The 26,531-nt window shown below is 34.6% G+C and overlaps 1 long non-coding RNA gene across 1 annotated transcript in view; it reads left to right on the top strand.

Annotated features, from left to right (window-relative positions):
* Positions 1-714: 714 nt before the first annotated feature.
* Positions 715-26,531, top strand: part of LOC141276645 (uncharacterized) — a 233,147-nt gene continuing 207,330 nt past the window's right edge. Inside the window, exon 1 of the long non-coding RNA XR_012326526.1 lies at positions 715-779. This is a non-coding gene — a long non-coding RNA (uncharacterized lncRNA). The remainder of the gene's footprint in view (positions 780-26,531) is intronic.

Raw genomic sequence — 26,531 nt, 5'->3', positions numbered from 1 at the left:
GCGGCATGTGGCATCTTCCTGGACCGGGGCACGAACCCGCGTCCCCTGCATCGGCAGGCGGACTCCCAACCACTGCGCCACCAGGGAAGCCCTGTACTATATTTCTTGATGGGAACTGATTGGATAAATTAAGGTGCTACTAGCTGATAATTTCAGATATCAACTTTTTTAGTGCAACTCATCTCGTGCAAAGAATGACCACTTAAATTGGAATTTGGCTAGTTGAGAGAAAATTTGGTGAGAGACTTTAGGAAATTTCCAGAAAACTTTTAATAAGATTATATAGATAACAGTTGAAATAGCATTCTTAAATTTAAGAATAACCTCTGGTAAATAATGGCATTGGTCTCTTGTATTACCTATAAAATAAAGAGGTGGACCTACTCTGGGTAAAGCTAATTCAGTTGCATACATATAAAATTATATATATATATTATAGTCATAAGACTTCCCACTGCTCTACATGGGGTGGATATCCCTAAGAATTATAAAAGTTAGCTAGCTGAGATAGTTTTTTGAATATGTTTTCCTCTCAGCACGTTAAATAATTGTTTTCTTGAAAACAGCATACACTGTATTTATACAGCAATTGAGGTATACATTGCCTGTGGTTTTATTAAGCATTAAATAGGAAAGATAGCTTTAGTTTGATTCACCAAAAAATTTTTTCAGAAACATTAACCAAAGGCACTGCATTTCTCTATTTTTATTCCCCTAGGCAATGAACTTGTGGGCAGCACAAAGTAAGATGAATGACAGAGCCACAGAATATAGCTGAGGTAAGAATTACATAATTGCAATTCACACAGATAACATTTTCCTGAACTGCCATTATCTCCCTCAGTTGATACCCACCATTTCTGAAATTATCCTACAGTTTTATCTACTGATAGGCTATGATCAAATTCAGAAAAATGTGTGGTTGAGAGTTGAAAAGATACTAAGAAAATGAATCAGTCTTGCTTTGATTTGCAATTCTATATAAAGTCCATAATTCAAAAGATCTCTTTCCCTGTATTTTCTACCACTCCATAGATAAATAAAGGTTAGTTTGGATGAAATTGTTTTAATTGCACAAAATTCTTTCAGGGTTGTGACTAATATCAAGGCTTGGAGTCATGACAACTGGGATAAGACTCTGGCTGTCACTTATATTGCTCAGGTTGCAACTCCCTGAACCATAGTTCATCTAAGAGGGCAGCTGAGATTTTGATCACCTGCTGTGTTACAGAGTGATAGGAAAATCACAGGAGAAAAGCCTGGGATGGGGGTAAAATTTGCTAATTTTACCAAGCAAACTCCCAGGTAAACCACAAATCAAAGAGAAAGAGATTCTGAGTCATTGAAACCTCTTTGTCCACAGTTTGGATCTTTATAATGTTCTCAAGGTCATTTTCTTTGATTGAGTAAATGTAACCTAATTAGAAAAATGGGCATTTTATCAGTCTCTTAGGATTAACTTCTCTGCTCTGTTTTTTGATGGGAAGTGTGTTTCTTGTATTTCTGTGGGGTTTAGATGTTTCCAGAGTTAACTCTCATGTAACTTTGCAAAAAGCAGGGAAGTTATTGTTTTCCCATATTATAGTTATGAGGAACCTGAAGCTCAGAGATGTTAAGTGGTTTGTCCAGTAATTGACATCTAAAAATGGCAAAACGCTTTCATTTCACTCATTTACTTATCCATTCATTTAATACTTAAATATTTATGTAACACATTCTTTGTTCCAGGCTGTATATGAAACATTGTGTGTGTGTAATAATGAACAAGGTGGGGGAATGCAGACAATAAATCTAATCAGGGAAATAAACACAAAATTATAACGTGACAGATGTAATGAATGACAGAATAATAGATGAAGAACTTTCTAAATAAGTGACTTTTAGGCAAATATTAGAAATATACAACAAGAGAGGATGGAGCATATATTCCAGGCATATAGAACAACCTTTGTGAAGGCTTCTGATCTGATCTTTATTGCAGCTCATTGCCATAATTAGAATGCTGTGTGTGGGAGGGTTGTGGGTGGGTTTATGCCTCTAGTGCAGGTCATGCCTTCTCAAAACTCCACTGTCTAGCAATATCTTGGGTACAGTTTATCTGTGAATATAAAATGGGACGTATAGGAAAGGGACAAGAGAAATATAGTTGGTACCATTTCTGTTCATGGTTAGAGAACTTAGTCATCAAGGACTTCCAGTCCACTCTGCTAGCCCTGTTGACTTTGGCAAGACCCAGTCACCTATGTGAAGAGAAAGGGTCAACATCAGCAAAAGTCTGCATATACAGGGGCTCATATGATTCCTTGCAAAATGGAACACTCAGTAAGTACTCTTGAAGGACGATAGCAAGGTGATATCCTGGGGCTTTTCCCAAAGAGCTACAGTTTCAGATGGTTTTCTCAAGACCTGTATTCTGCCATTGAGGAGACCTGTAAGAATTTCCTAAAAGCATTGAAAACATGCATAAAAATTCTTTGAATGTCAGTGTCTAACTGCTTGTCTCATTTACATTTAAGTCTGAGGGAAGATAGAGTATTTTAAGCAAAAATGGAAGAAATGGACACATTTAAAAAATTTCAAAAAGAGTGCCTCAGTCTCATGACATTCAAATACTCAAATATTTTCACAAGTGGTAGTCTTATAATTTTAATAAAATATATGTGTAAGAGGGCAAAGTCAAATTTTTAATACTCTTATGGGGATACTATTTACTATAAAATTTATAATTCAGTGGTTTTTATTAAATTTATGGAGATATGCAGCCATCACCACAATCCCATTTTAGAACGTTCCCATCACCCCTCAAAATACTCTCATGCCCTTTTACAGTTAACCCCTATTCTCACCCTCAGCACTAGACAATCACCAATCTGCTTTCTGTTTTTATATTTTTGCCTACAAAGGAGAAACTTACTAAAATAGTTCTGTATGTCTTGTGCCTCATCTCCAACTGCGGCTACATGACACTTGCCAAGGATCTGAGGCCTTGTCTTTCCGTATCACTCAGAGTGATTCAGGTTTTTAAAACTAAAGTGGGTATGGTAGGCAGAATATGCCCCCTCCTCCAAAGATGTTCACAGCCTAGTCTCTAGAACCTGTAAATATGTTATGGTACGTGGCAAGGGGGAATTAAGGTTGTTAATCAGTTGACTTTGAGATCAAAAAATTATTCTGTATTATCTGGATGTGTCCAATATAATCATAAGGGTTCTTAAAGGTAGAAGAGAGAGCATAGTTAATGACAATGTGATAATGACAAAAAATGTCTACCAGCTATTGTTGGCTTTGAAGATGGAAAGGGGTCCCCTAGAATATGGGAAAAATCAAGGAAGTGGATTCCCACTAGAACTTCTAGAAGGAACACAGCCCTACTAACATCTTGATTTTAGCTAAGTGAACCCATTTCCAACTTCTAATCTTGAAAACTGTAAGATAAGAAATGCGTGTTGTTTTAAAGCCACCAAGTTTTGGGTAATTTGTTACAGCTGAGCAAAGCTGTTAATTACATAATGTTAGGGGATTAGAACAAGTGCCTCCTTTTGGTACAATACAAGTTTTCAAGCATTCTATCAAATCTAGTTACTGTAAAAGGGACCTGGCTAATTCTAGAGAAAAGGCTTGGCATTTTCTCTGAGTGCTTTTAAGGGAAAATAGAAAAGAGTTACATAGGTTAACAAGTAATTGCTAACCACAAGAACCTTGAACTGGAGTTGGTCCCTCATCTGGAATTTTCTGGCTCTCTGTTTCCTCTCTTCCTCAATATACACACATTTCTTGTCTGCCCCACATTTACTCATCTTCAAAGCTCAAGGTTCCAGGAGACTTTCATAGTGAGTGTCATAGGAAGGTAGGTTGCTGGACTTTGTACATTGTGCTGGAAAGGTTTCACTCTTCTTCACCTGCCCTGTGCTCATGAAGTTGTACTTCACAGGCTGCAGTTATGGATCCCCTTCTGATTCTCTCTCATACTGGGTTCAGATAATGGCAGGCACTGTGAAGAGAACAGAGGCATTTGTCTTCCCTTCATCTTTATATTATCTGTATATGGTAGCGCAATGTCTGAACATCAGTAGTTAGTTAAGCTTGAACTGATTTATCTGGAATACAAATTAGACCTCTCGAAGACTGAAGGAAAACAAGCATACAAATGCAGAATGTTTTCCCAAAGCAATGGAAATACATTAAGTTGCCATCTTTCACTCTTACATATTTTTATTGGAGATTATGTACAGTTTTGCATTTTAGTCACACAATATCCTGAAAAAAATCTATATTGTATCAAAAAAATGTGCTTTGTAAAAATGCCATAGAGAAATTATTTCACAGTTTAATCTGACAAATTATACATAGCCACCACCCTTAGCCTTTCACTGATTTCTTCAAAACTAAAACAAGATTGATGACCAGTAGTATTTATAATTACTATGAAAGAACTTACGAAATGGAAAATTATAATTGCATGCTTAATAATCTTAATATTTAATGTATTCTTTATTAATAGTTACATATGTTACTTTGATTTTTCTGGGGAAATATGATTTTTCCATTGCCTGTAGTAAATGTTCTTATCCTATTGAAGTCAATGACTCTGATCTTTACAGTAGAAGTAATTAAAAATACCCTGAATATTTGTATATCTCTTGAAGGCAACTAGCTCAGTGGAGGACAATCTTTGGAAACTGAAACAAGGTTTTGTTTTTGGTGGGTTGTTTGGTTTTTTTGAGGGCTTCAGTTAAGATTTACCTAAGAAGTGATAAACACCGTACTTCCTTAAAAGTGTAACACTATAATAGCAGTGTTCTCTTCCACTGTGTTCTATTTCCTCTGCTCTGCTCTTTTTTCTCTCCCCCTCTTTCCCCTTTCTTCTCCTCTTCTTCCTTCCCAATTCTCCCTCCCCCTTTCCTCTCCCTCTTGGTCTCCATAGCCATCTCTCTGTCTTCCTTTTTCCTAGCTTTTTTTCCTTCTTGCAGTAGTTTTTCTTCATAGAGCTATTTCGTCTTGAAACTTTGATGTTGCTAATGAACTTTTGAGACATCTCTTTGAAAACCATTAGAAAGGTTCAACTGCAATCTTATATACATTCTTCATTAAGAGAATGTTACATTGTTATTATAAATTTTCAACTGATTGTAATTTGTTTATTGTCAGGCTAGTAACTACTTTTCTCACTGTGAGTTTTAATCACTCATACATGTTTTATAATTTGGAATAACTAAACATAGAAAATCATTGAGCAAAGCATGTTATGGGTTGTCATACCAGGATTTTGTTACGACTCTAAAGATGAAAGTGCTTGACAGATACTGATTTATTTGAAAACTGGAGTTTCAGTACAGCTTGAGTTTTGTGTATGTGTGTGCCTGTTATTTTAGTTTTAAAGAATGTCTTATGGGGATTACATTGATCTAAGACATTTATTTATCATTTATTTATTATTTATATTATTTAACTCTCTTAGCTTGCTATGAAGTTCTGCTTAATATTTAAAATAAGTGCTTACTACATGGTGAGTCTAGTAGTCACTCAGCAAACCCAGGGTTGTAGAGATTTAAATTAGTTTCTTAATGACTCACAGGGAGTTATTCATCTGATTTTCTTATTTAGACTATGTAGTCTTCAGGTTTCTAGTCTCCATCTTTAGTTAGGAAGACTTTTTATCTTTCCAGTGCTTCAGTGGGGCGGCGGGGGGAAACCAGAGTAAAATACCACAGTTCATCCTCATTGCCTATGTTTTGTAAAGTTGCATTTAAAGTATTATTTGTGTATACTCAAATGTTTTTATTCAACTTTATCGAGACAAAATTTTCATAAAATAAATGATTTTAAGTATGCAGTTTAATGAGTTTTGACAAATATAAACAGACTTGTAAAACCACCACCAAAATTAGGATAGAGAATATTTTCATCATCTCAAAATATTTCCTCACGTTTCTTTTGCAGTCACTTTCCCACAGCCACTGCCTCAGATAACCACTAATCTGCTTTCTATTACTTAGATTACCTCTGCCTAATCTAGAATTTCATAGTAATGAAATCAGTATATGTCAGTGTATACTCCTCGTTCATGTAGTTGTATATATCAGTATAAATTATTCTTTTAAATTTATAAATATCATTCCATTGCATGAATATAATTTGTTGATTCACCTGTGGATGAAAATTTGAGTTCCTTCCAAATTGTAACTATTAAAATTAAAATTTCTATACACATTCTTGTAGAAGTTCTTATGTGGGCGCATATTTTTATTTCTCTTGTGTAAATGCCTACGAATATAATGAATGTTTTATATAGTAAGGGACTTCATAAAAAAGTAACTTCATAAAAAAGCGGAGGAATCATTTCCAAGGAAGTCATACCATTTTATACTTCCACCTACAATGCAGGAGAGTTCTGGGAGCTTCGCATCACGGAAACGTGGTTTGTCTTTCTAATTCTAGCTACCCTAGTGGTTTATAGTGACATCTCATGGTTTTAATTCACATTTCCTTGATGATTGATATTATTGAGCTTACTTTTATGTTCCAATTGTTTGTTTAAATATCTCTTTTTTTAAGTGCCTGCTCTTACCTTGTATTAACAGATATAAAGATATGCATATTTTCTATTTCATCTTTTGTCATTTTTGGTACGTTGTTTTTCAAGAACTTTGTCAGTTTTATCTAAATTGTTTAATTTGCTGGTTTAAACATGTCCATAGTAATCCCTTTATCCCTTTAGTGTTTTAAGGATATATAGTGATTTTTCATTTTTGATATTATTATTTTATGTTTTTCTCTTTTTAATTTTCATGGCTACTACTTTTAGGAGTTTATCAATTTTATTAGTATTTCTACGGAACCTTTTTATTAGTATTTCTACGGAACCTGTTTGTTTATTTTTTCTAGGTTTGTGTTGTACTTCATTGATTTATTCTCTTCATTATTTGCTATGTGCTGCCTTCCTTGGTTTGATTTGCTCTTCTTTAACTAGGCACATAGTGAGAAATCTTAGATTATTATTGAATTTTTCTTTCTTTTCTGTTATAAGTACTTAATGCAATAAATTTCTCTACAGATTGCATCAGCTATATCCCATACATTTTGATATGTTGTGTTTTATCTTTAATTTTCTTTCACTTCGAAGTAGTTCCACACTTTTTTTTCTCTTATTTTCCTTTGACTCATGGTATTTGCAAGCGCTGCTCAATTGCCAAATATGTGTTTCTTTGTTTTGGATATCTTTTCATTTTGATTCGTAACTTAACTCCAAGTGCTCAGAGATAAGACTGTATTTTTAAAATTCTTTGAAATTTGTTGAAACTTTCTTTATGCCTTGGACTATAACTTATTTTGCACATGGTTCCACTTGAAAAAAATGTGCGTTCAACAATTACTAGTATAGTGTTCTAGAAATATCAACTAGGTCAATTTGTTTGATGGTGTTATTAAAATATTCTCTTGTACTTATTTTTGTCTAATTGTTTCATCAACTCCCAAGAATGGATCATTAAATTCGCTAAGTATAATTGTGGATTTGTTCATTTCTTCCTTCATTCCTATTAATTTTTACTGTGTTATTAGCTGTGTACACAACAAGGATTGTCACATCTTATTGATAATTTGCTGTTTGATTTCACTTTGAAATAACCTTTTTATATCTTGTAATGTTCTTTTTTGTGAAATATTGATATTAACACAGGCCAGCTTTCCTTCTATTAGTGTTTCCATGGAATGTCTTTTCTAAATCTTTTAGTTTCCATTCTTTGTAAAGTATTCCATTATTTCACCTATCTGGTTTTATATTCAAGGTGGTTTTTTTTACTTGTAAACAACATATTGACCTAGTTCAGTCTTATTTTTTTAATTCAGTCTGTCGATATCTGTCTTTTAGTTGTAGTTTTTACTATATAAAATGTAATATAATTATTGATATGTTTGGTTTAAGTCTACCATCTTGCTATTTGTTTTGTTTGTCCTATAAATCCATTTAACCTCCTTTCCCTTGCTATTGTTTCTTACATTCCCTTGCTATTGTTGTCATACATTTTACTTAAATGTGATAGGCATGATAACACATTATTAAAACTTTTGCTTTAAACAAATGATCTTTTTATAGTATTTAAGAAAGCAAAACAGTCATTTATATTTAGCTATCTACTGTTTCATCATTTCTTCAAGATATGAATTTCCATCTGATATTATTTCCCTTTTACTTGTAGATCTTCATTTCATATTATTGGTGGTATGATTCTGTTGGAAAAAAAATTTTTTTCCCAGTTTTATCTTACTCGAGTTTCTGAAATCTCTGTTTAGATTTTTCAACCTTTCAGTTTATTTCTTACGTATTTAATCACACTCTTGCATTACTCAGTTAAGAATTCTGCCAAAGAATTTGAGGGAAATTTCTATGCAAATACTGAGGCTTACCCACTATGGTTGCCTTTACTGTGGGTGTTCCTATTCATTTTCCAGCTGTCTGGTAGCCCAGTATTCTGACCTCTAACTCTAGATGAATAAGACTGCTGCTGTCTGCAGATAAATGCAGATACTCTCCAGGGCAACTTTTTTTTTCTTTCCCACCCCAGTGGCTATCCCTTTTAACTCTGGGGCCAATGGGATGAGGCTTGAATCCCAACTCTGACACCTACCTGTTAGTTGGGCTATCTCAGGCAAGTCACTTAACACTTCTGAATCTTACTCTCTTTTGTAAAATGAAGGAAATGGGATCTTCCAGGATGAATTGATTTTAGGATTCAAGATTGTTAGATATGTTTGCATATATTTACATATCTCCCCTAGGAGCATTGGTTTAGTATTTATTAATTCAGTGTTCATAGTGACTTTATAGAACATTACTACCAGGAATATCAAGAATTGAACGCATACCTAGAATTTATACTGGTTATTGACAGGATATTAAAATTAAATAAACAAAGCTGCCATTAACAAAAGAAGAAATCTGTTGATGCTCCTCCTTATTTTTAAGGACACTTCCTGGTAGTAACACATACTTTCCTATACATCTTATAGCCTGGTACGTAATAACATCATTATACCTAACAGTGAGTGATACTTGAAAATATAGTCTTTTAGCTCAACAAAAAATAGCCTGTTTTCATAGGGAAAAATAGGAGATAGGTTAATTAGAAGCATCTGAGGGTCTATGCCATATAGGCAGTGATAAGAATAATTCAACAAAAATAAAAGATGCAGAACTTACCCTTATAGAAGAACTCAAATCTAATCGAGAAACCAAGACTATAAGGTGGAGATCAATGAGAACACTTAAAATATAACCTAATGGTATGGGTTTTAAGAAGCAAAGAAACAAAATGAGAAAAGGGGCAGCCCAGCTGCCATGAGAATGTAGAAATAGGTACTGAATGAATATTTATTGAGTATGTGAAAGAATAACTGTGTAATTAAATGTTCAATTCAAGGAATAATCAAAATATCACTACTAAGAGAAAGAGTATTTAGCACTCTTTTCTTTTTTACAATTGATATCATAATATCAACTTAATGTTACCTAAATCTTTGACAAAGCAGGGAAACATTGGATGTCTTGATATGCAATCTTCATAGAATATCCTGTGTCCTAAAACGAATGAAAACCTTAAAAGTTTTATCTTATCCTTTTATTTTAGCCTGATAATCAGTTGTCACCCCCATTTTATAATGAGGCTTGTTAAGTATTTTATCTATGGGAAATCTCTTCATAAGTCATAACTCAGAATCTAGAGACAGGACCGATTTCTTTCAGGGAGTAACTTTTCCATTTTATTGTTTATAACTACTAATACTTAGTGTTAATACTTTTGGTGATTTGGGTAATAATTTATGTACAAAAAACATTTTTTGTTAAGTTTGTGACCCATCCTTTCTCAAAAGGGATAAAGGTGAAGTGTTTCAAGTATTTCAGGGAATTCTCAGCCGTAAATTAGTATGAAATGTCCCAAGTGCAGATACCTTCCTTTGCCCCCCAGTAATATTCCTCTTAACAAGGCTTACAGATATGGCACCTCCAGAAACAAGGCCAGCCTTCATGTGGGAAGATAAAAAAGTCACATTAAAAATCAAACAATTGAATCTTTGTGGTGTGTCTGTAAGAGAGGTAACTCACTAGTGGCCTAATGGGCAGCGCACAGTGTGAAAGCTTCAGGGGAAAAACACGTTAAAGGCTGGATCCAAACTTAATAGAAGGTTTCTTTTTGTTTCTCTATCTATTCTTTTAGGAAGAGAAGGAAACAATAGGTCTTCTAATGGATGAAGAGCAACTTGTAGAGGCAGTGCAATGATATACTGCATCTCGTGTTTTTATTTTTGAGAATATTCCCATTTGCTCATGAACTCTGCATTGTTAGGTCATTTACAGTGTTCCTTTGTGCAGATGACATAAAAAAAAAAAAAGGAGAGGACTAATGATGATAGCCTTAATTGAAATACCAAGAATTGGTTTATTGCCTGAGCATTGAAACAATTTAATAGGGACAGTTTCTTTTAAGTACAGAGAACAGAAATGCTTTTGCAAGAGGGTGAAAATTAGAGGCTCTGATCAATCTATTTGAGATTGTATTGCTAGAGGGCAAACTTTTTAGCAAACAACTTTGTACCATATGGCTGGGAGTTCTACTTCAGATCTGCTAGGGTGTTCTAGTATGTTTCTCCTGGCATTCTCTATGTGTCATTCTGAATTTACAACGGGGAAGCTCTGTCAGAGTGGCAGAAAAATTAAGAATAATGGACTTGTAAGTTGGTAGACCCTAAAGTGCTTTCTTTTAGAGGTCACTGAACCACTTTCTCTCATTTTAACTTGACGAAACTTCATCCTGTGGAGATGAAGAAGGTGAATCAGGTCATCCAAAATCATGTGGCCAGGTGAAGGCAGATTCAGGACTAGGTATCCTTATCTTGACCATCAGTTCAGACTTGAATCTCTGGCAAGGTGTTTTATTTAAAAAATACCAATTAAAATCTATTCAAATGAAGAAGGCACTGACAAGATCAAGGGTGTTGTTAGAAGCATTGCCCTCCCATTACTTAGTAGCAAATTTTGATTGGGCTAGAGATAGATGGTTTTCTTCTGTGTTGTTTGAATTTCAAAATACTTTGTCCATGTGTGTGCCCGTGCACATGTGTGCATTCCCTTTGCTCTTTTCAGCTTACTACCTTCCTTATTGGCTTTCTGGTAACCGAGGAATCTACATCTAAGGCAGGCTTAGAGCTAGAATGTGATTATATGCAAAATAATATGGATAATCAAGAATAATTAAAATTCTGGAACCAATTGGAGTTTCTCTTTGACTTTGCCACTTAAGCTTTCAGATTCTAATTTAGAAACAGACTCTTCGGTGTTTTTTTTTGTTTTGTTTTGTTTTTTTAACACGGGCCTCTCACTGTTGTGGCCTCTCCCATTGCCGAGCACAGGCTCCGGACACGCAGGCTCAGCGGCCATGGCTCACGGGCCCAGTCGCTCTGCGGCATGTGGGATCTTCCCGGACCGGGGCACGAACCTGCGTCCCCTGCATTGGCAGGCGGATTCCCAACCACTGCGCCACCAGGGAAGCCCTAGATTCTAATATAGAACTGACTTTTATTAGTCTTTAAAAATCCCATAAACCTGAGTAGCACCTTTCTGATATATCTTTGCTGCTCCATTCCAAGCTCTGCAGTGCCTCCTGACACTGTTTTTATTTTAATTAAAAAAATTTATTATTATTGGTTAATGTATTCTAATTTATATATATAAATGTGTGTAAAATATATAAATGTATGTTCATTTAAATAAATTTTATTAAAATCTGCCCACATATTTTGTTGAACAATGCATAAAATATATGTAGCTATCAAGAATGTGAATTTCTTAAGTGCAAGCCTTTTTTAAAACAAAATTTTATCTCTGTATTTCAAGCATCTAAATTGACTGACAAATAGAGGACGTTCAGTAGGTATCTAGATAGACCTTTGTATTTGCTTATGTTTTTCATGCTGTCTTTTTATATTGGTATGCATTAAAATATAGATAGACTCATCAAGGATCCTTTGTAAACTATATATATTTTAACATGTGGTATCAGTTTCAAATATTGGGAAGCACATAATTACATTAGTAAATAGTTTAACTAGTTTTCATGGACTTTAATATAGATGCATTTTTTTCCCCCAGGGATGAAAATATTCTCACCCCGTTTCTTGATTCATTTTGGAATAATTGCATACACTTTGTAAATTGCATACACTTTGTAAATACATACACTTTGTAAATTGCATACACTTTGCTCTGGAGAGAGATCATAGTAAATGTGTTAATCATCTAGTTTTAAAATTTGTAATTTAAAACATGCTTTGTTTTCCTTTTGCTGTTTCAGGGGAAGTAAATGCCACACATGAATGCATGTTCACATACACACATATAGACACACACTTGTATTCTCTTCTGCACAATTGAGTATTTTATTCAATGTTTTTGGTAAAACAAGGGGATGAGCAAAGTAGAGAAGAATTGTTAATGAAAATTATGCCCCCCCCGTGCTAATACAAATGGTTAGATATTTTGTTTTGATGTCCTTTTGTGTTTCATCTTTCTGGACAGGGCAATATGATAAAGCATTCTATTTATCTATAAATTTATCTATAAAACTAAACCCCAGCCCCGGTGACCACAAAAAGGCAATATAATGGTGGTAGAAGAATAAAAATTCAAATAGTCAATAACTAAATAAAAAAGAATGCGATTTCTAGCAGTATGATTAGATAATGGTAGGTAATCGGTAACTCAAATTGACAAAGTATAGATTTAAAAATCATTATAAAGTACTATTTTTACCCTGGTAATTCAATAGAGATTATGACACACAAGTGGGATCATTAATCTTAGGTTATTCATATGTATATGAATTATACAAACTGAGTTTATTCCCTTCACCTCGATGGGTTGTACCCACATATTTATGCCAATTGCCATGGGATTCCTTGTAATACAAATAGCATAATGTGAAAAAACATGAACTGTTTTTGTTCTTGTATAATTGATACAATGCTAATGCCAAATGTATTGCACAGTAAGTACTTAGGTAGAGTGCTTATCGATTTACAGCCAACATTTCACTTGATCTTTACAATAATTCTGTGAAATGGATAAAATTATTATCACTGTTTTACAGAGGAAAAATACTTTAGAGAATTCAAATAAACTGCCAAAATCCCACTGTTAGCAGTAGGGCCCATCAGAATCTCCACATTGTGTGTTCAGTGCCCAAAGACAGGACACAACTTGCACAACTGTATAGAAATTTACTCCATAAGATGCTGGAATTTAGAAACTCTGGGTGCAAAGAAAATTCCATTAGATGCTAAGATTTTGTATTCCTGATAGAGTCAAGTCTGAGTTGGCTAATTAAAATTTGGAATTTCAGCTGACCTGAATGCAGCAGAAATAGAGAAAACAAATGTGGCAGAAAGGTTGGGGAAATAAAAAACAAATCTCTAGGTAGAAAATCTTGGATCTCAGTTTAGAAGTTGCTTTGTTGATTGTGTTCCTCCTGAATCCTCAGTGTCTGGATGAGTACCTTTTAGTGCTTTCATAAGAGGCAGTATTTTTCTACCAAATCCTACATCACTCTACATGGAAGTGCCTGCATATGTGTGTCACCTTCAGTTTACTATAGTTTCTGTAAAGACAGGGACCCATTCAGGCTTTATGCCCAGAGCCTAGAGAAAGAGAGAAATTTGACTACAGAGAAAGACAATGACATGTCAAAGACCATGGATAAATATCTCTGAACTTTGATTTGTAATGATTTCATGAACTAGAAAGAAATATGACCTCACATAGTAACAAAATGAACTCCATATTTTAATGCACCCCCTTTATCTTTTTAGTTTTTATTTAGTGAAAAGCATTTTAAAGTATAATTAATTTGGGGAGGGGTAAAGTAACATTTTTAATGTAAGACACTAGTGAGTCTTTGGGACACATCACTGAATTTAATTCTCTATTTATAAAATATCTTAAATTATTCTGTTTCTGAAACGTCTTCCAGGTTTGATAAAAGCAACCAAAATAGGGATAATGTATTGTTAAGACTACTTGGGAAAGAATTTCTTGCTAGAAAAAAATGGATTCCTATTTCCATGTCACAAAATGCTAAAATGAAATTAAAGTTATTAAAAAAGGTTTAAGATCACAATGAAAAAGAAAACAGGAAAGGAGACAATAATAGAAGAGAGAGAAGGAGCTGGCAACTCAAAGATGGAAAATAAAGAGCAGTAGTAGCAGGCTTACCAGGCTAGAGAACACCAAAAACTAAATGCCTGAATTAGGGAAAAACAGGAAGAAGCTAGCTTGTTTATGAAGAAAAATAGAAACTTAGGAATTCAAAGCACTATGCAAATTTGAAGGATGTTAGATCCCTAGTCTTCAGAAATCACCAGCTCCGGTAGCCAGGTAACTTCCCTTCCCTATTCCAGCAAAACATGTAGGGCTTACTTTTAAGAGACATTCTGGCCTCAGTGACATCAATATCAGCTGAGGTTCTAAATGAGGAACCAACCCACAAATAAGAGAACCATGTCAAAGTCAACAGCATTATTTGGGAACTTGTTAAAAATGAAATTTACTTAGCCCTCCCCAAGACCTACTCAGAAACTCTGAGGGTGGATGCCAGCACCTGGATTTTAACAAACCTTCCATATGATTCCAAAGTACTCTAAAGTTTGAGAATCACTAATTCAGAGCACACCATCAGTAGTTTAGCTCAAATTCTGAAAAAAGTCACATTGTACCAGTAAAAGAGGGGGATGTTGTCACATTTATTTTAAAAAGCTTGTCCTCAGTGAATGGAGAAAACTACCATCTCTATTTAAAAATGTTTGCATGTTTGTTTATTCTTCTTCTGTGATAAATACAAAAGGGTTCCTGACAGCTAGAGCAGATGGCAGTTACTAATAGATTTTATTTTATTTAGAGGTGCTTGAGAAAACTTTTAGCGGGGGGTGAATATATTTATTATTTTGGTGGGGGTAATGGTTTCAAGGCTGTATACATAATGTGAACCTCACCAAATTGTACATTTTAGATATGTACACTTTTTGTACATCAGTTATAGCTCAATAAAGATATTTGGAAAAGGTGAGGTGGGGCTTCCTCTTTATTAAGGCTGAATAATGTTCCATTGTATGCATATACCAAATTTTCTTTAACATTCATATATTAATGGACATTTATGTTGCTTCCACATCTTGGCTATTGAGAATAATGTGCAATCAACGTGGGAGTACAGATGTTCCTTCAGGATTCTCATCTCAGTTCTTTTGGATAAATATCTAGAAGTGGGACTGCTGGATCATATGGTAGCCTCTATTCTTAACTTTTAAAGGAACCTATGTACTGATTTCCGTAGCAGATGTACCATTTTACATTTCCACTAACAGTGCACAAAGGTTTCCAATTTCTTCACATCCCTGCCAGTAATTGTTAATTTTAAAGTAATTGCTATTCTGAGAGGCATGAGATAATATCTCATTGTGGTTTTGATTTGTATTTGCCTAGTGATTAGTGATGTTAAACATCTTTTCATATACCTGTTGACCATGTATATGAACCTTGAGAACACTATGCTAAGGTAAATAAGCCAGTCGCAGAAAGGCAAATACTACATGATTCCAGTTATATGGTATCTAAAAGAGTCAAACCCATAGAAGCAGAAAATAGAGAATGTAGGGTCAAGGAAGAACTACTGAATCACAAAGCAGCATGAATGATTTTAAGAATAATTGTGTTTATAATATTTTTTAAAACTCATGTTCCAGTTATTATGGTTGACTCATGCATGCATTTGTGTTTACAATATATTTATTCCACAAGAAGGTGAAGCAATAGTATTGCGTAGAATTTTTAGTGGTATAAATGGAGAGAAATTATGAGAAGATTGTGACATCCCAAGGCAAATAGCAACCTATGCTGTAGCTTTTGGTTCCGCATTTACCATGCAAGCCTATGTTTGACTTGGTTCTCTGTCCCTATCAACTTTCAACAGTTAATTGGTTTAAGTAAACCAATAGGATGGTAGGTGAAGATTTTTTTTACCTTGATGATTATGTATCACTTGAAGACAGAATTCCTGAGTGGTACAATAAGGAATAAATCTCCAAGAAAATAAAAAGCGTTTGCAGGCTTATTAAATGAAACACCATTAAAATTCATATTGAAGATGGCTCTTTGAGAAGGTTTTCATTAAGTGTAATGTCTGATTATAGGAGACTAGCAAACTAAGCCTTTAGATAATTTAATACTATTTGCCTAACATTCTTATGGCCATATACTTCTTTATATTAGAAATATTGAAGAGAAAGAATAGGAAAAACTAACTATAAATCCATCCTGAGGCTTAATGTTTCTATTATGACCCACAATAGCAGTGATTTTGACAAAAAACCATCATCCATCACAGTAAATTAATGGACTTAACGTGGATTTTATGGGTTTGCATCTAATTGTAAGTGTATTTTGGTTTTATATATGTGAAAAGTCCTAAGCTTAGGAAATTTTACTTAGAAACAAAACTTAAACCTAGGAAGAGATGCTTAGCCACATTAGTAGCCCACGGTATTAATAATAAAATAACAGTGCAAAAAAGTTGGAAGAACTATAACCAGGTGTGAATTTTAAATTTGTTTAATTTGCAAAATTTAATACACATAATAAATCATTTTGGACATTTCAAGGTAGAAACAAATCAGTTATTTAAAAAATATTTACATTATTACCAGCAAAAAAACCAGTATCCCAGTACTTTAAAATAACATGTTTATGGGAATAGGGTATAAAAAAATTAGTATTTCAAGAATCATAACTCTCCTCAATATTTTTTCCCCATTGGTAGTGTGTGTGTTTTTAAAGCAGCTTTATTACTATCTAATTTACATGAAATAAAATGCACCTATTTTAAATGGATAGCTCAATGAGTTTTTTTAATCTTTAGTAGTCTTTATCTTTTTGTCCAGTTTTATTGAGGTGTAATTGACATACAGCAGTATATAAGTTTAAAGAGTACAGCATAATGATTTGACTTATGTACATCATGAAGTGATTACCACAGTACGTTTAGTAAACATCCATCATCTTGTACAGATACAAAATTAAAGAAATAGAAAACAAATCTTCTCCCTTGTGAGAACTGTTAAGATTTGCTTTTTTTTTAAAACAACTTTCATATTTAACATACAGCAGTGTTAATTATTTTTATCCTGTTGTACATTACATCCTCAATACTTATTTATCTTATAACTCTTATAACTGGAGGTTTGTACCTTTTGACTGCCTTCATCCAATTTCCCCCCCCACCCCCCCACCCCCACCTATGGTAACCACAAATCTGATCTCTTTTTCTGTGAGCTTGTTTGTTTTTGAAGTATAATTGACTTACAGCAATATGTTAGTTCCTGTTACAAAACTTAGTGTTTCAGTATTTCTGTACATTTCAAAATGGTCACCAGGATAAGTCTAGTTACCATCTGTCACCATACTAAGATTTTACATAGTTGTGGGCTATATTGCCCAGACTGTGCGTTTCATATCCATGACTTATTTATTTTAAACTGGAAGTTTGTACATCTTAATCTCACTCACCTACTTCTTTCCTTTCCCCACTCTACCTCCCCTTTTCCCCTTTGGCAATGAACTGTTTGTTCTCTGCATCTGTAGCTGTGTTTCTGTTTGATTATGTTTGTTCATTTGTTTTGTTTTTCAGATTCCACATGTCAATGAAATAATACAGTATTTGTCTTATTCCACTCAGCATATGACCTTCTTGGTCCATTCATGTTATCACAAATGGCAAGATTTCATTCTTTTTTATGGCTGAGTAATATTCCATTTTGTGTGTGTGCGCCTGTGTGTGTATTCTACATCTTCTTTATTCACTCATCTGTTGATGGGCACTTAGGTTTCTTCAGTATATTGGCTATGTAAATAATGCACTGAATGATATTGAGTTGGATATTAACCCCTTATCAGTAAGTGGACTTTTTTTTGTTGTTGATATTTTCCTTCTCTGTGAAAAAGGTGTTTAGTTTGATGTTGTCCTAGTTGTTTATTTTTGCTATTATTCCGTTGCATGAGAGGATATTTCCAAAAAATATTGCTAAGAATATTGCTAAAAATATTGCTAAGGGATCAGTAATATCTTTTGCTACCTTTTCTATCTATAGATCTTTATCTTTTTGACTGGAGATAGGTGTGACTTTAGCACAGGAAAATTAAGCAGCACATTTCATCTTCACCTTTGAGTAACATCCTTCACCCATATATTTTAGTTCTTTACCCCACAGCAAGAATCCAAAAGTACTTTTGCTATTTGTTCTGGCTTTTTGCCTTGATTTTCCTAATGACTTGTTCCACTATAGCAATATTTTGGCTTAAAATAAATTAATGGATTAAGTGAGCACATCAATTCCCCAATAGTCTCCTGGCGAAATGAAACACACAGTAAGCACATTTTGATATGTGGGTTGGAGGAGTACTGCAGATATGGTATGGGGAATGGTAGGAGGATGGGAGAGAGAATAAGGGGAGATTGAGAGAAGGACAAAAGAGGGGAAGAGAAAAGTAGAATATCAAAAGTATAGCTGTAAACCCTGAAACTAGGGAGATCTGTATTCAAATATCGCCTCCAGTGTGGTAAAATTGTTAATATTTGGGCAATTGTATTTTAGAAGACTGAGAGGAAATAAAAAGTCACAGGTTCTTTATAATAGAAGGGATAGTAGTAAGGTGTTAAATTCAGAAAATATCCACAGGATTTAAAAAAAATTCTTTTAAAACTATATTTTAATGATAATTTCATTAATAATACATTAACTAATATGTATGATTTTGTTCATCTGATTTCCTATTGTTTTTTTAGATGGACTTTGCCGCCTGGCAGAGATCTAGAAACACAGTTCTTATAGTTTCCATTTCTAGAACAGCCCATCCAACTGGCAATGTCTCAAAGTTATGAGATATAGTTTTTTAATATCTGGCTAAGTAGCAAAGACATTTTCCCCCATATTTTATAGCAAAAATTTTTCTTGTCTCATTAGTTGTGTTTGTGTAATGCACCATGAATCTCAGGTGAATTTGCCCCCAAGGCTCTCCCTGCTTTCTTAATATAAGTTGTTTTTCTGTTTGAGTGCTAATGTAAGTAACATTTTCAGAGCCTTTTCCCAAGTGCTACACAATAACTGATTCAAAGTGAATTAGAAATTTTGCTTTTTCCAAGAACAGCTGTTTTTTATTTTTATTTTCCATTTGTTCAATGATTCTGAGAAGACGTTTCCATCTTAATAATGGAAAAATAATGTCTGTATCATTTACACGCTTAAAGGAATTCTCTTTTCTTTCCCCACTGGTTGTGCCATTTTCTGCCTCAGGAAGATTGGTTGAGCAACGCAGAACTTTTGTGTTTGATATATGGGACCATTAGAGCTTGATGAACTGCAAACAAATACCCCCCCTTTTTTTTTTCTTTTCTGAGTTATATACTTAAGAACTTCTTTAGTACAAATGTGATTACTCTTTAACCTTTGAGATCTTTGAGGCAAGACTATTAATATGTAAATTTAACTTTTTGTGCTTAATATAACATAAAATAAACTAACTAAGGTACCTAATAGAGCATTTGGAGGAAAAGAAAGTTTATAACCACATTTTTGATGTGGGTTTGAACGGTAATAATTTCCATTAAAAACAGACAGACAAGCTTAGCTTTTCTTTCCAAGTCAGTTCCACGCAGAAGTTTATGTAGAGGTAGCGAACGTACACACTGTGGTCTCTCAAGTCCTATCTTATACTATCACCATGAAGCCCATTATTATGATTTGTCATTTATTATCTAGTTCTTATTTCTTTTTTGTACTCTTCCAAATTTAAATATCAACTCTGAGATATTTTAATATATTTTGAAGTATATATGAGGCACTATTTTCAAAAGAATTTGTGATAAATAGATCAGAAGATACTAATCTATTTGTAGTGTTTTACATATTTATACTTAAATATGCTGGTATAAAATTGTCAACAAGTGAAATAACGAGTTAGGTAAAACCAGGGTTTGGACCTGTGGTAGGCCAAATTCTAAGATGCACCCCCAACCAAGTTTCTTGCTGTTATGCACGGATCTGTCATTATGACAAGATCAGTCCCAGTATTATGTTATCTTATGTGGAAAAAGGAATTTTGAAGATGTAATTAAGGTTAGTGATGATCATTTATTTCAAGATTATTCAGGTAGGCCTAATGCAAACAGTCAGGCTCTTCAAAATTAAAGTGCTTTCTTCATCTGGTAGCAGAGGTCAGAGATATTCTTTTTTTTTTTTTGTGGTACAGGGGTCTCTCACTGTTGCGGCCTCTCCCATTGCGGAGCACAGGCTCCTGACGCTCAGGCTCAGTGGCCATGGCTCATGGGCCTAGCCGCTCCGTGGCATGTGGGATCCTCCTGGACCAGGGCACGAACCCGTGTCCCCTGCATCGGCAGGCGGACTCTCAACCACTGCGCCACCAGGGAAGCCCCAGAGATATTCTTAGCACAAGAAGAATTCAATGTGTCATTGCTGGTTCTGAGATGGAGGGGGCCCTGGAGCTATGACCTGGGAGGAACCTCTAGGAGCTGAGAGGGGACAGAGGCCAATGGCTGGGGAAGAAAATGGGAATTTGAGTCCTACAACCTCAGGGAACTGAAATCTGCCCCAAACCTGAATAAGGTTGGAAGCAGATTCTCTATTCTCCAGAGAGAGCACAGCCTGGCTGATTACCTTGATTTTGGTTTTGTAATACTCTGAGTAAAGAACCTAGTCAAGCCTGGGACATCTGAACTGTGAGCATAAAATGTTTCTTTGTTTTTTATCTTTTTATTTTGAGATAATTATAAATTTATGTTCAGTTGTGAAAAATAATACCGCGAGATTCCATGTACCCTTTTACCCAGTTTCCCAAAATGGTAACATCTTGCAAAACTATACAATATCAAAACCAGGATATTGACACTAATACAATCCATTGATCTTATTCACATTTCCCTAGTTTTACTCGTTCTTCTGTGTCTGCTACCACATTCAAGCTACAGAGTATTTCCATCACCAGGAGGAGCCCTCAGGTTGCTCTTCTATAACCATACCACTCTCATGCAACCCCCTCCCCCTAACCCTTGGCAACCACTGAAATTTTGTCAGTTTTGGGAATGGTACATAAATACAATCATGGACTATGTGACCTTTTGGGATTGGCTTTTTTTCTGTCAATATGCTTTTCATGAGATTCATCCAAGCTGTTTATGGATTAATAGTTTCTTTTTATTGCTAAGTAGTATTCTGTGGTATGGATGTATATAGTTTGTTTAACCATTACACACTGAAGGACATCTGGGATATTTCCAGTTTTTGACTTACAAATAAAACTGCTATATTTATGTAGGTATTGTGTGTATATAAGTAGATTAGTTCCTGTGGCTGATATAACAAATTACTACACACTGGATGGCTTAAGAAAGCAGAAATTTATTCTCTTATGGTTCTGGAGTCCAGAAATATGAAATCAGTATCATTGGGTTAAAATATAGGTGTTACCAGGTCCAGAGTCCCTCCAGAGACTCTAGGGAAGAATATATTCCTTCCCTCTTGCAGTTTCTGGTGGCTGTCCATATTCTTTGATTTGTAACTATCACTCCAATCTCTGCTCTGTGGTCACATTGCCTCCTCTTCGTCTCAAGATCCTTAATTTAATCAAACCCACAAAGATTCTTTTTCCAAATAAGGTAACATTTACAGGTTCCAGGGGTTTGGATATCTTGTGGTGAGGAAGGGGGAATTTTTCAGCTTACTAAAGTAGTTTTTAATTTCTCTGATAAATGCTCAAGGGTGCAATGTCTAGTCACGTGACAATTGCATATTTAGTTTTACATGAAACTGTCCAATGTTATCTGGAATGCCTGTACAATTTTACATTCCTACCAGCAATGTATGAATGATCCAGATTCTCTGCATTTTTTTAAGCTATTAAGTTTGTGGTAATTTGTTATACAGTAACAGAAAACTAATAAATTATCTTAACCAAATTAGTCTATTCGAGTGAGCAATATATTTTTCACCTTTTCAAATATCCAAGATATCAAAAATGTTAAAATGAAAACACAGCTAACCAATCAGAGTGCCTTTTAAAGCATATCAACCAGGAATAACTCTAATAGTTAATCAAGATGATGGTGTATGGAAAACATTTCTCACTATTTTAGATGTATGTGTATGAAAAGATTGCAATAGCATGAAAAGTACTACACAAGTTTCACATTGTGGGAAGTAACAAGTACTGGAAGTTCACCCTTAATTTTTTTAATTAATTTTTTTTGGAGTATAATTGATTTACAATGTCATGTTAATTTATGCTGTACAGCAAAGTGAATCAGTTATACATATACATATATACACTCTTTTTTAGATTCTTTTCCCATATAGGTCATTACAGAGTATTGAGTAGACTTCCCTGTGCTATACAGTAGGTTCTTATTAGTTATTTATTTTACATATAGTAGTGTGTATATGTCAATCCCAATCTCCCTATTTATCTCTCCCTGCCTTCCCCCTTGGTAACCATAAGTTTGTTTTCTACATCTGTGACTCTATTTCTGTTTTGTAAGTAACTTCATTTGTACCATTTTTTTTTAGATTCCACATATAAGCAATAGATATCATATGATATTTGTCTTTCAGTGTCTGACTTACTTCACTCAGTATGCAATCTCTAGGTCCATCCATGTCACTGCAAATGGCATTATTTCATTCTTTCTTATGACTAATATTCCATTGTATATATGTACCACATCTTCTTTATCCATTCCTCTGTTGATGGGTTGTTTAGGTTGCTTCCATGTCCTGGCTATTGTAAATAGTGCTGCAATGAATATTGGGGTGCATGTATATTTTCGAATTATGGTTTTCTCCAGATATATGCCCAGGAGTGGGATTGCTGGATCATATGGTAGCTCTATTTTTAGTTTTTTAAGGAACCTCCATGTTCTCCATAGTGGCTGTACCAATTTACATTCCCACCGACAGTGTAGGAGGGTTCCTTTTTCTCCACACCCTCTCCAGCATTTATTGTTTGTAGATATTTTGATGATAGCCATTCTGACCCATGTGAAGTGATAGCACATTGTAGTTTTGACTTGCATTTCTCTAATAATTAGTGACATTGAACATCTTTTCATGTGCCTCTTGGCCATCTGTATGTCTTCTTTGGAGAAATGTCTATTTAGATCTTCTGCCCATTTTTTGCTTGGGTTGTTTGTTTTTCTTGATATTGAGCTGCATGTGCTGTTTGTGTGTTTTGGAGATTAATCCCTTGTCGGTCGCTTCGTTTGCGAATATTTTCTCCCATTCTGTGGGTTGTCTTTTCATTTTGTTTATGGTTTCCTTTACTGTGCAAAAGCTTTTAAGTTTAATTAGAGTCCACCCTTACTTTTAAGGAGATTTGGCCTAAGTGAAGGAAGACAGACAATGTATATCACAGTGAAATAAAGTTACTATGTAAAACTGTCTAAATATATCATTTTTAACACATGATTGAGGTGTGCAGAGAAAAAGAGTATGGCTGCAAGAGAATTGAAATAACTGAAATGGTCTGAAATAAATGAAATGAATGAAACTTATTTTATGAAATGGGTCAAAGTTTTAAAGTGCTAATGCATTATGAAAGAGGTTAGACTTTCAGGAGTAAAATCTGAGTTAACCAAATGGCAAATGGTTAGAAGAGAAGGAGAGGAGTAACTGGAATAGTCAGACATATCTGCCTGCCAGGGAGAAGGAGCAACTACAGGTAAGAGAGGAAATCCTCTGGATTTCCTAGAACAAGCTTCAATGGCTTCATGGTGGTTTGGAGACTGGCACTGAATTTTGTATGAAACAAAATTGTCATAGCTGGAGTTACCTCAGGGAACGCTGACTGCAAATATCTAGGTTATGCAGTTAAAAAACCTAGGGGAAAAAAATCCCATTATGTGTTTTCTTTTAATGTTTATGTTCATTTTTCTATTAACTTATAAATATTATAGAGCATATACTTTCTGACAGAATTATGACCATAATGCAATAAAATTAGAAACCACAAAATTATTGCAAGAACAAATCCACTTGGAAAGTAATACAAAGATATAAAACATAACCAAACTGTCTTATTTTACAAAGAAAACTCAACACTAAAGCTACTGCAAGTATTGTAGAAATTATAGCTAGTGCCATATGTATGAGATATGGTTGCAGGAATAATCAAAGGAAATTATAGAGCCATAAATTAAATTTTAAAATGCAAGATATATTGAAAATAAATTATTAAACATTTGGTTCATTACACTACAAAATATTAAAAAAACAAACCCAAAGAAAGTAAACTAAAAGGACTGGTAAAAATAATAACAGGAAAGAAGGTAAAGAAAAACATTGAAAATTAATTGGATCAGTAACATTAAAGCTTATGCTTTGGAAAGACAATTAAAATAGAAGAAATTTTTGCAAATCTTAAGAGAGAAAAGGAAGCAGGAGGAAGGAGGGGGAAAGAGGTAGGGGAGGAAGAATAGAAAGAAGATGGAGTGAGGAAAATATTATCAATGCAGATATAAAAGACATTGAAAATATTTTCTATTAACGTGGATAGGATGTCTTGACATGCCACAAATCTTTGAACCCTAAAATCTTCACCAATATGATAGGCCTCTGAATCTTTGTATGGTTTGTCTATTATGTTCTGGCACACATTTGTCTTACAGGACATCCAGATTACTTGCCATTTTCTTCTCAAGAGATTCGATCAGTTGAGTGGTGAGGTAGCAGTTCAAGGGCTTCTACTTGACCTCATTATGATGCCTTTTATTCCACAGTTCAGTGAACTCATCTTAGGGTACTGCCAGCAATTAAGAACAGCTGCCCTGATTATACACTCAGAAATTAGGAAGATAACCACAGGGTGACCCATTGGACTCTATGTAAAAATGAAATGGGCCAGTACTTCATTTATCATCTGGTGACTCTATGCCCCCACTTTAACATGGGAGTTATTGTGATGCTCCACATCACCTAGAGCAGCTCAGCTCTGATACTGTATCAAAATGTCAACAGTCCCTAAATCATCTTGGTATGGCCCCTTTCCCCACAATATAGTTACTCTTGAAATGGCCATAGATCCTTTTGAAGAAGGATTGGTGAAATAGATACTACATATTCTTGCTGTGAAATTATAGGTTACTTTTTCAAGAAAACCTTTTAATTTGTTCAAGAGACAACTTCTAATCCGTTGTCATTGAGACTGAGATCTGATTCACATCTGGAAACTGGGCAAGGGCTTTTGTCAGCCTTCTGCCTAGCTGCATTTCATTATATAAACCAAGCAGCAGTCTCATTGGATGCCCAATTATATCACCTCGTGTTCTAATTTCCATTACAACAGATTGCTACATGTCAGGGCTCCCTAGTTGCCACTTTGGTCTTGTTCCTTATTATGGTAATTATTTCCTCCTTGCCTCTGATGGTTAATTACTGCCAACTGTCCACTGCTATACTGGAATCTTATTGCCAATTTACACTAGAGAATCCACTTCTCTAATAATATCTCTTATTATCAAGACTAATTTATAAATGACAACCACCATTGAGATTTCATCAATATCACTTCCCTTTATTAATGTTTGTATTATCCCTGTGAGCTTCTGGAACTTAATCCTCTGGAATGTCTGGGAAACAATATAGAATTCATCCCTGATTTGCCCCAACTGAGGAGGTGGAAAGCTTGGGTATTTATCCACTAATCCCTATTTGGTTTTGGTTGAGTGTTGAGCAGTGGTAAATGTTTAACAGTCATCTCTCTGAACAAATAGTCCTGATTTCTAGGATCTGTCACCTGTGTTGGAACCACTCTTACTATGACCAATTTCAGACTACAGCATGACATCACTGAGTGTGGGATTGAAAGGAGATGCTCAGTAGTGCACCATTATATGGAATCTCCACCCTACAAATACAAATAAGACATTAAGAACCTCAAAAGCATAGATAATAGTAAAGTGTAAAATAATTAGAAAGTGATGAGTTTTGAGCATATTTTACTCTTGTTTTTAATATAATTTATTTAATTGTAAGTTTATATAATTTAATTCTTAATAATGTTGTACTTAAGAACCAAGTTGTAAAATCCCTGAAAATGTACCAGCCAGCATTTGTACACTGGTACACATGACACCAGCACACCACTGCTCCTGTAGATGACGAATTGTCAGCACCTGTATTCTGACCTGCACAAAAAATCTAAGCGGCTCCTTTAGTCAGGGAAAGGAGTCGTTTGGAAATTTGTAGGTACTTGTGATGAGAAACCAGCACTGTGCCTGGGAGCAGTAAGTGCCAAGGATCCGGGGGTCACTGAAAGCATCTGCTGCATTACTTGTCCTTAAGAATTCATGAAAATGTGCATGGATAGGATTTAAAACATTTATATATAACTGAGAAGGGAGTTCTCATTTATTGCATACGCACAA

This window comes from Tursiops truncatus, chromosome 16 (assembly GCF_011762595.2).
Source record: "Tursiops truncatus isolate mTurTru1 chromosome 16, mTurTru1.mat.Y, whole genome shotgun sequence".
In the NCBI taxonomy this organism is placed as follows: Eukaryota; Metazoa; Chordata; class Mammalia; order Artiodactyla; family Delphinidae; genus Tursiops; species Tursiops truncatus.
Note: the sequence above shows the minus strand (reverse complement) of the source record. Positions and strands in the feature narration are given on the sequence as shown.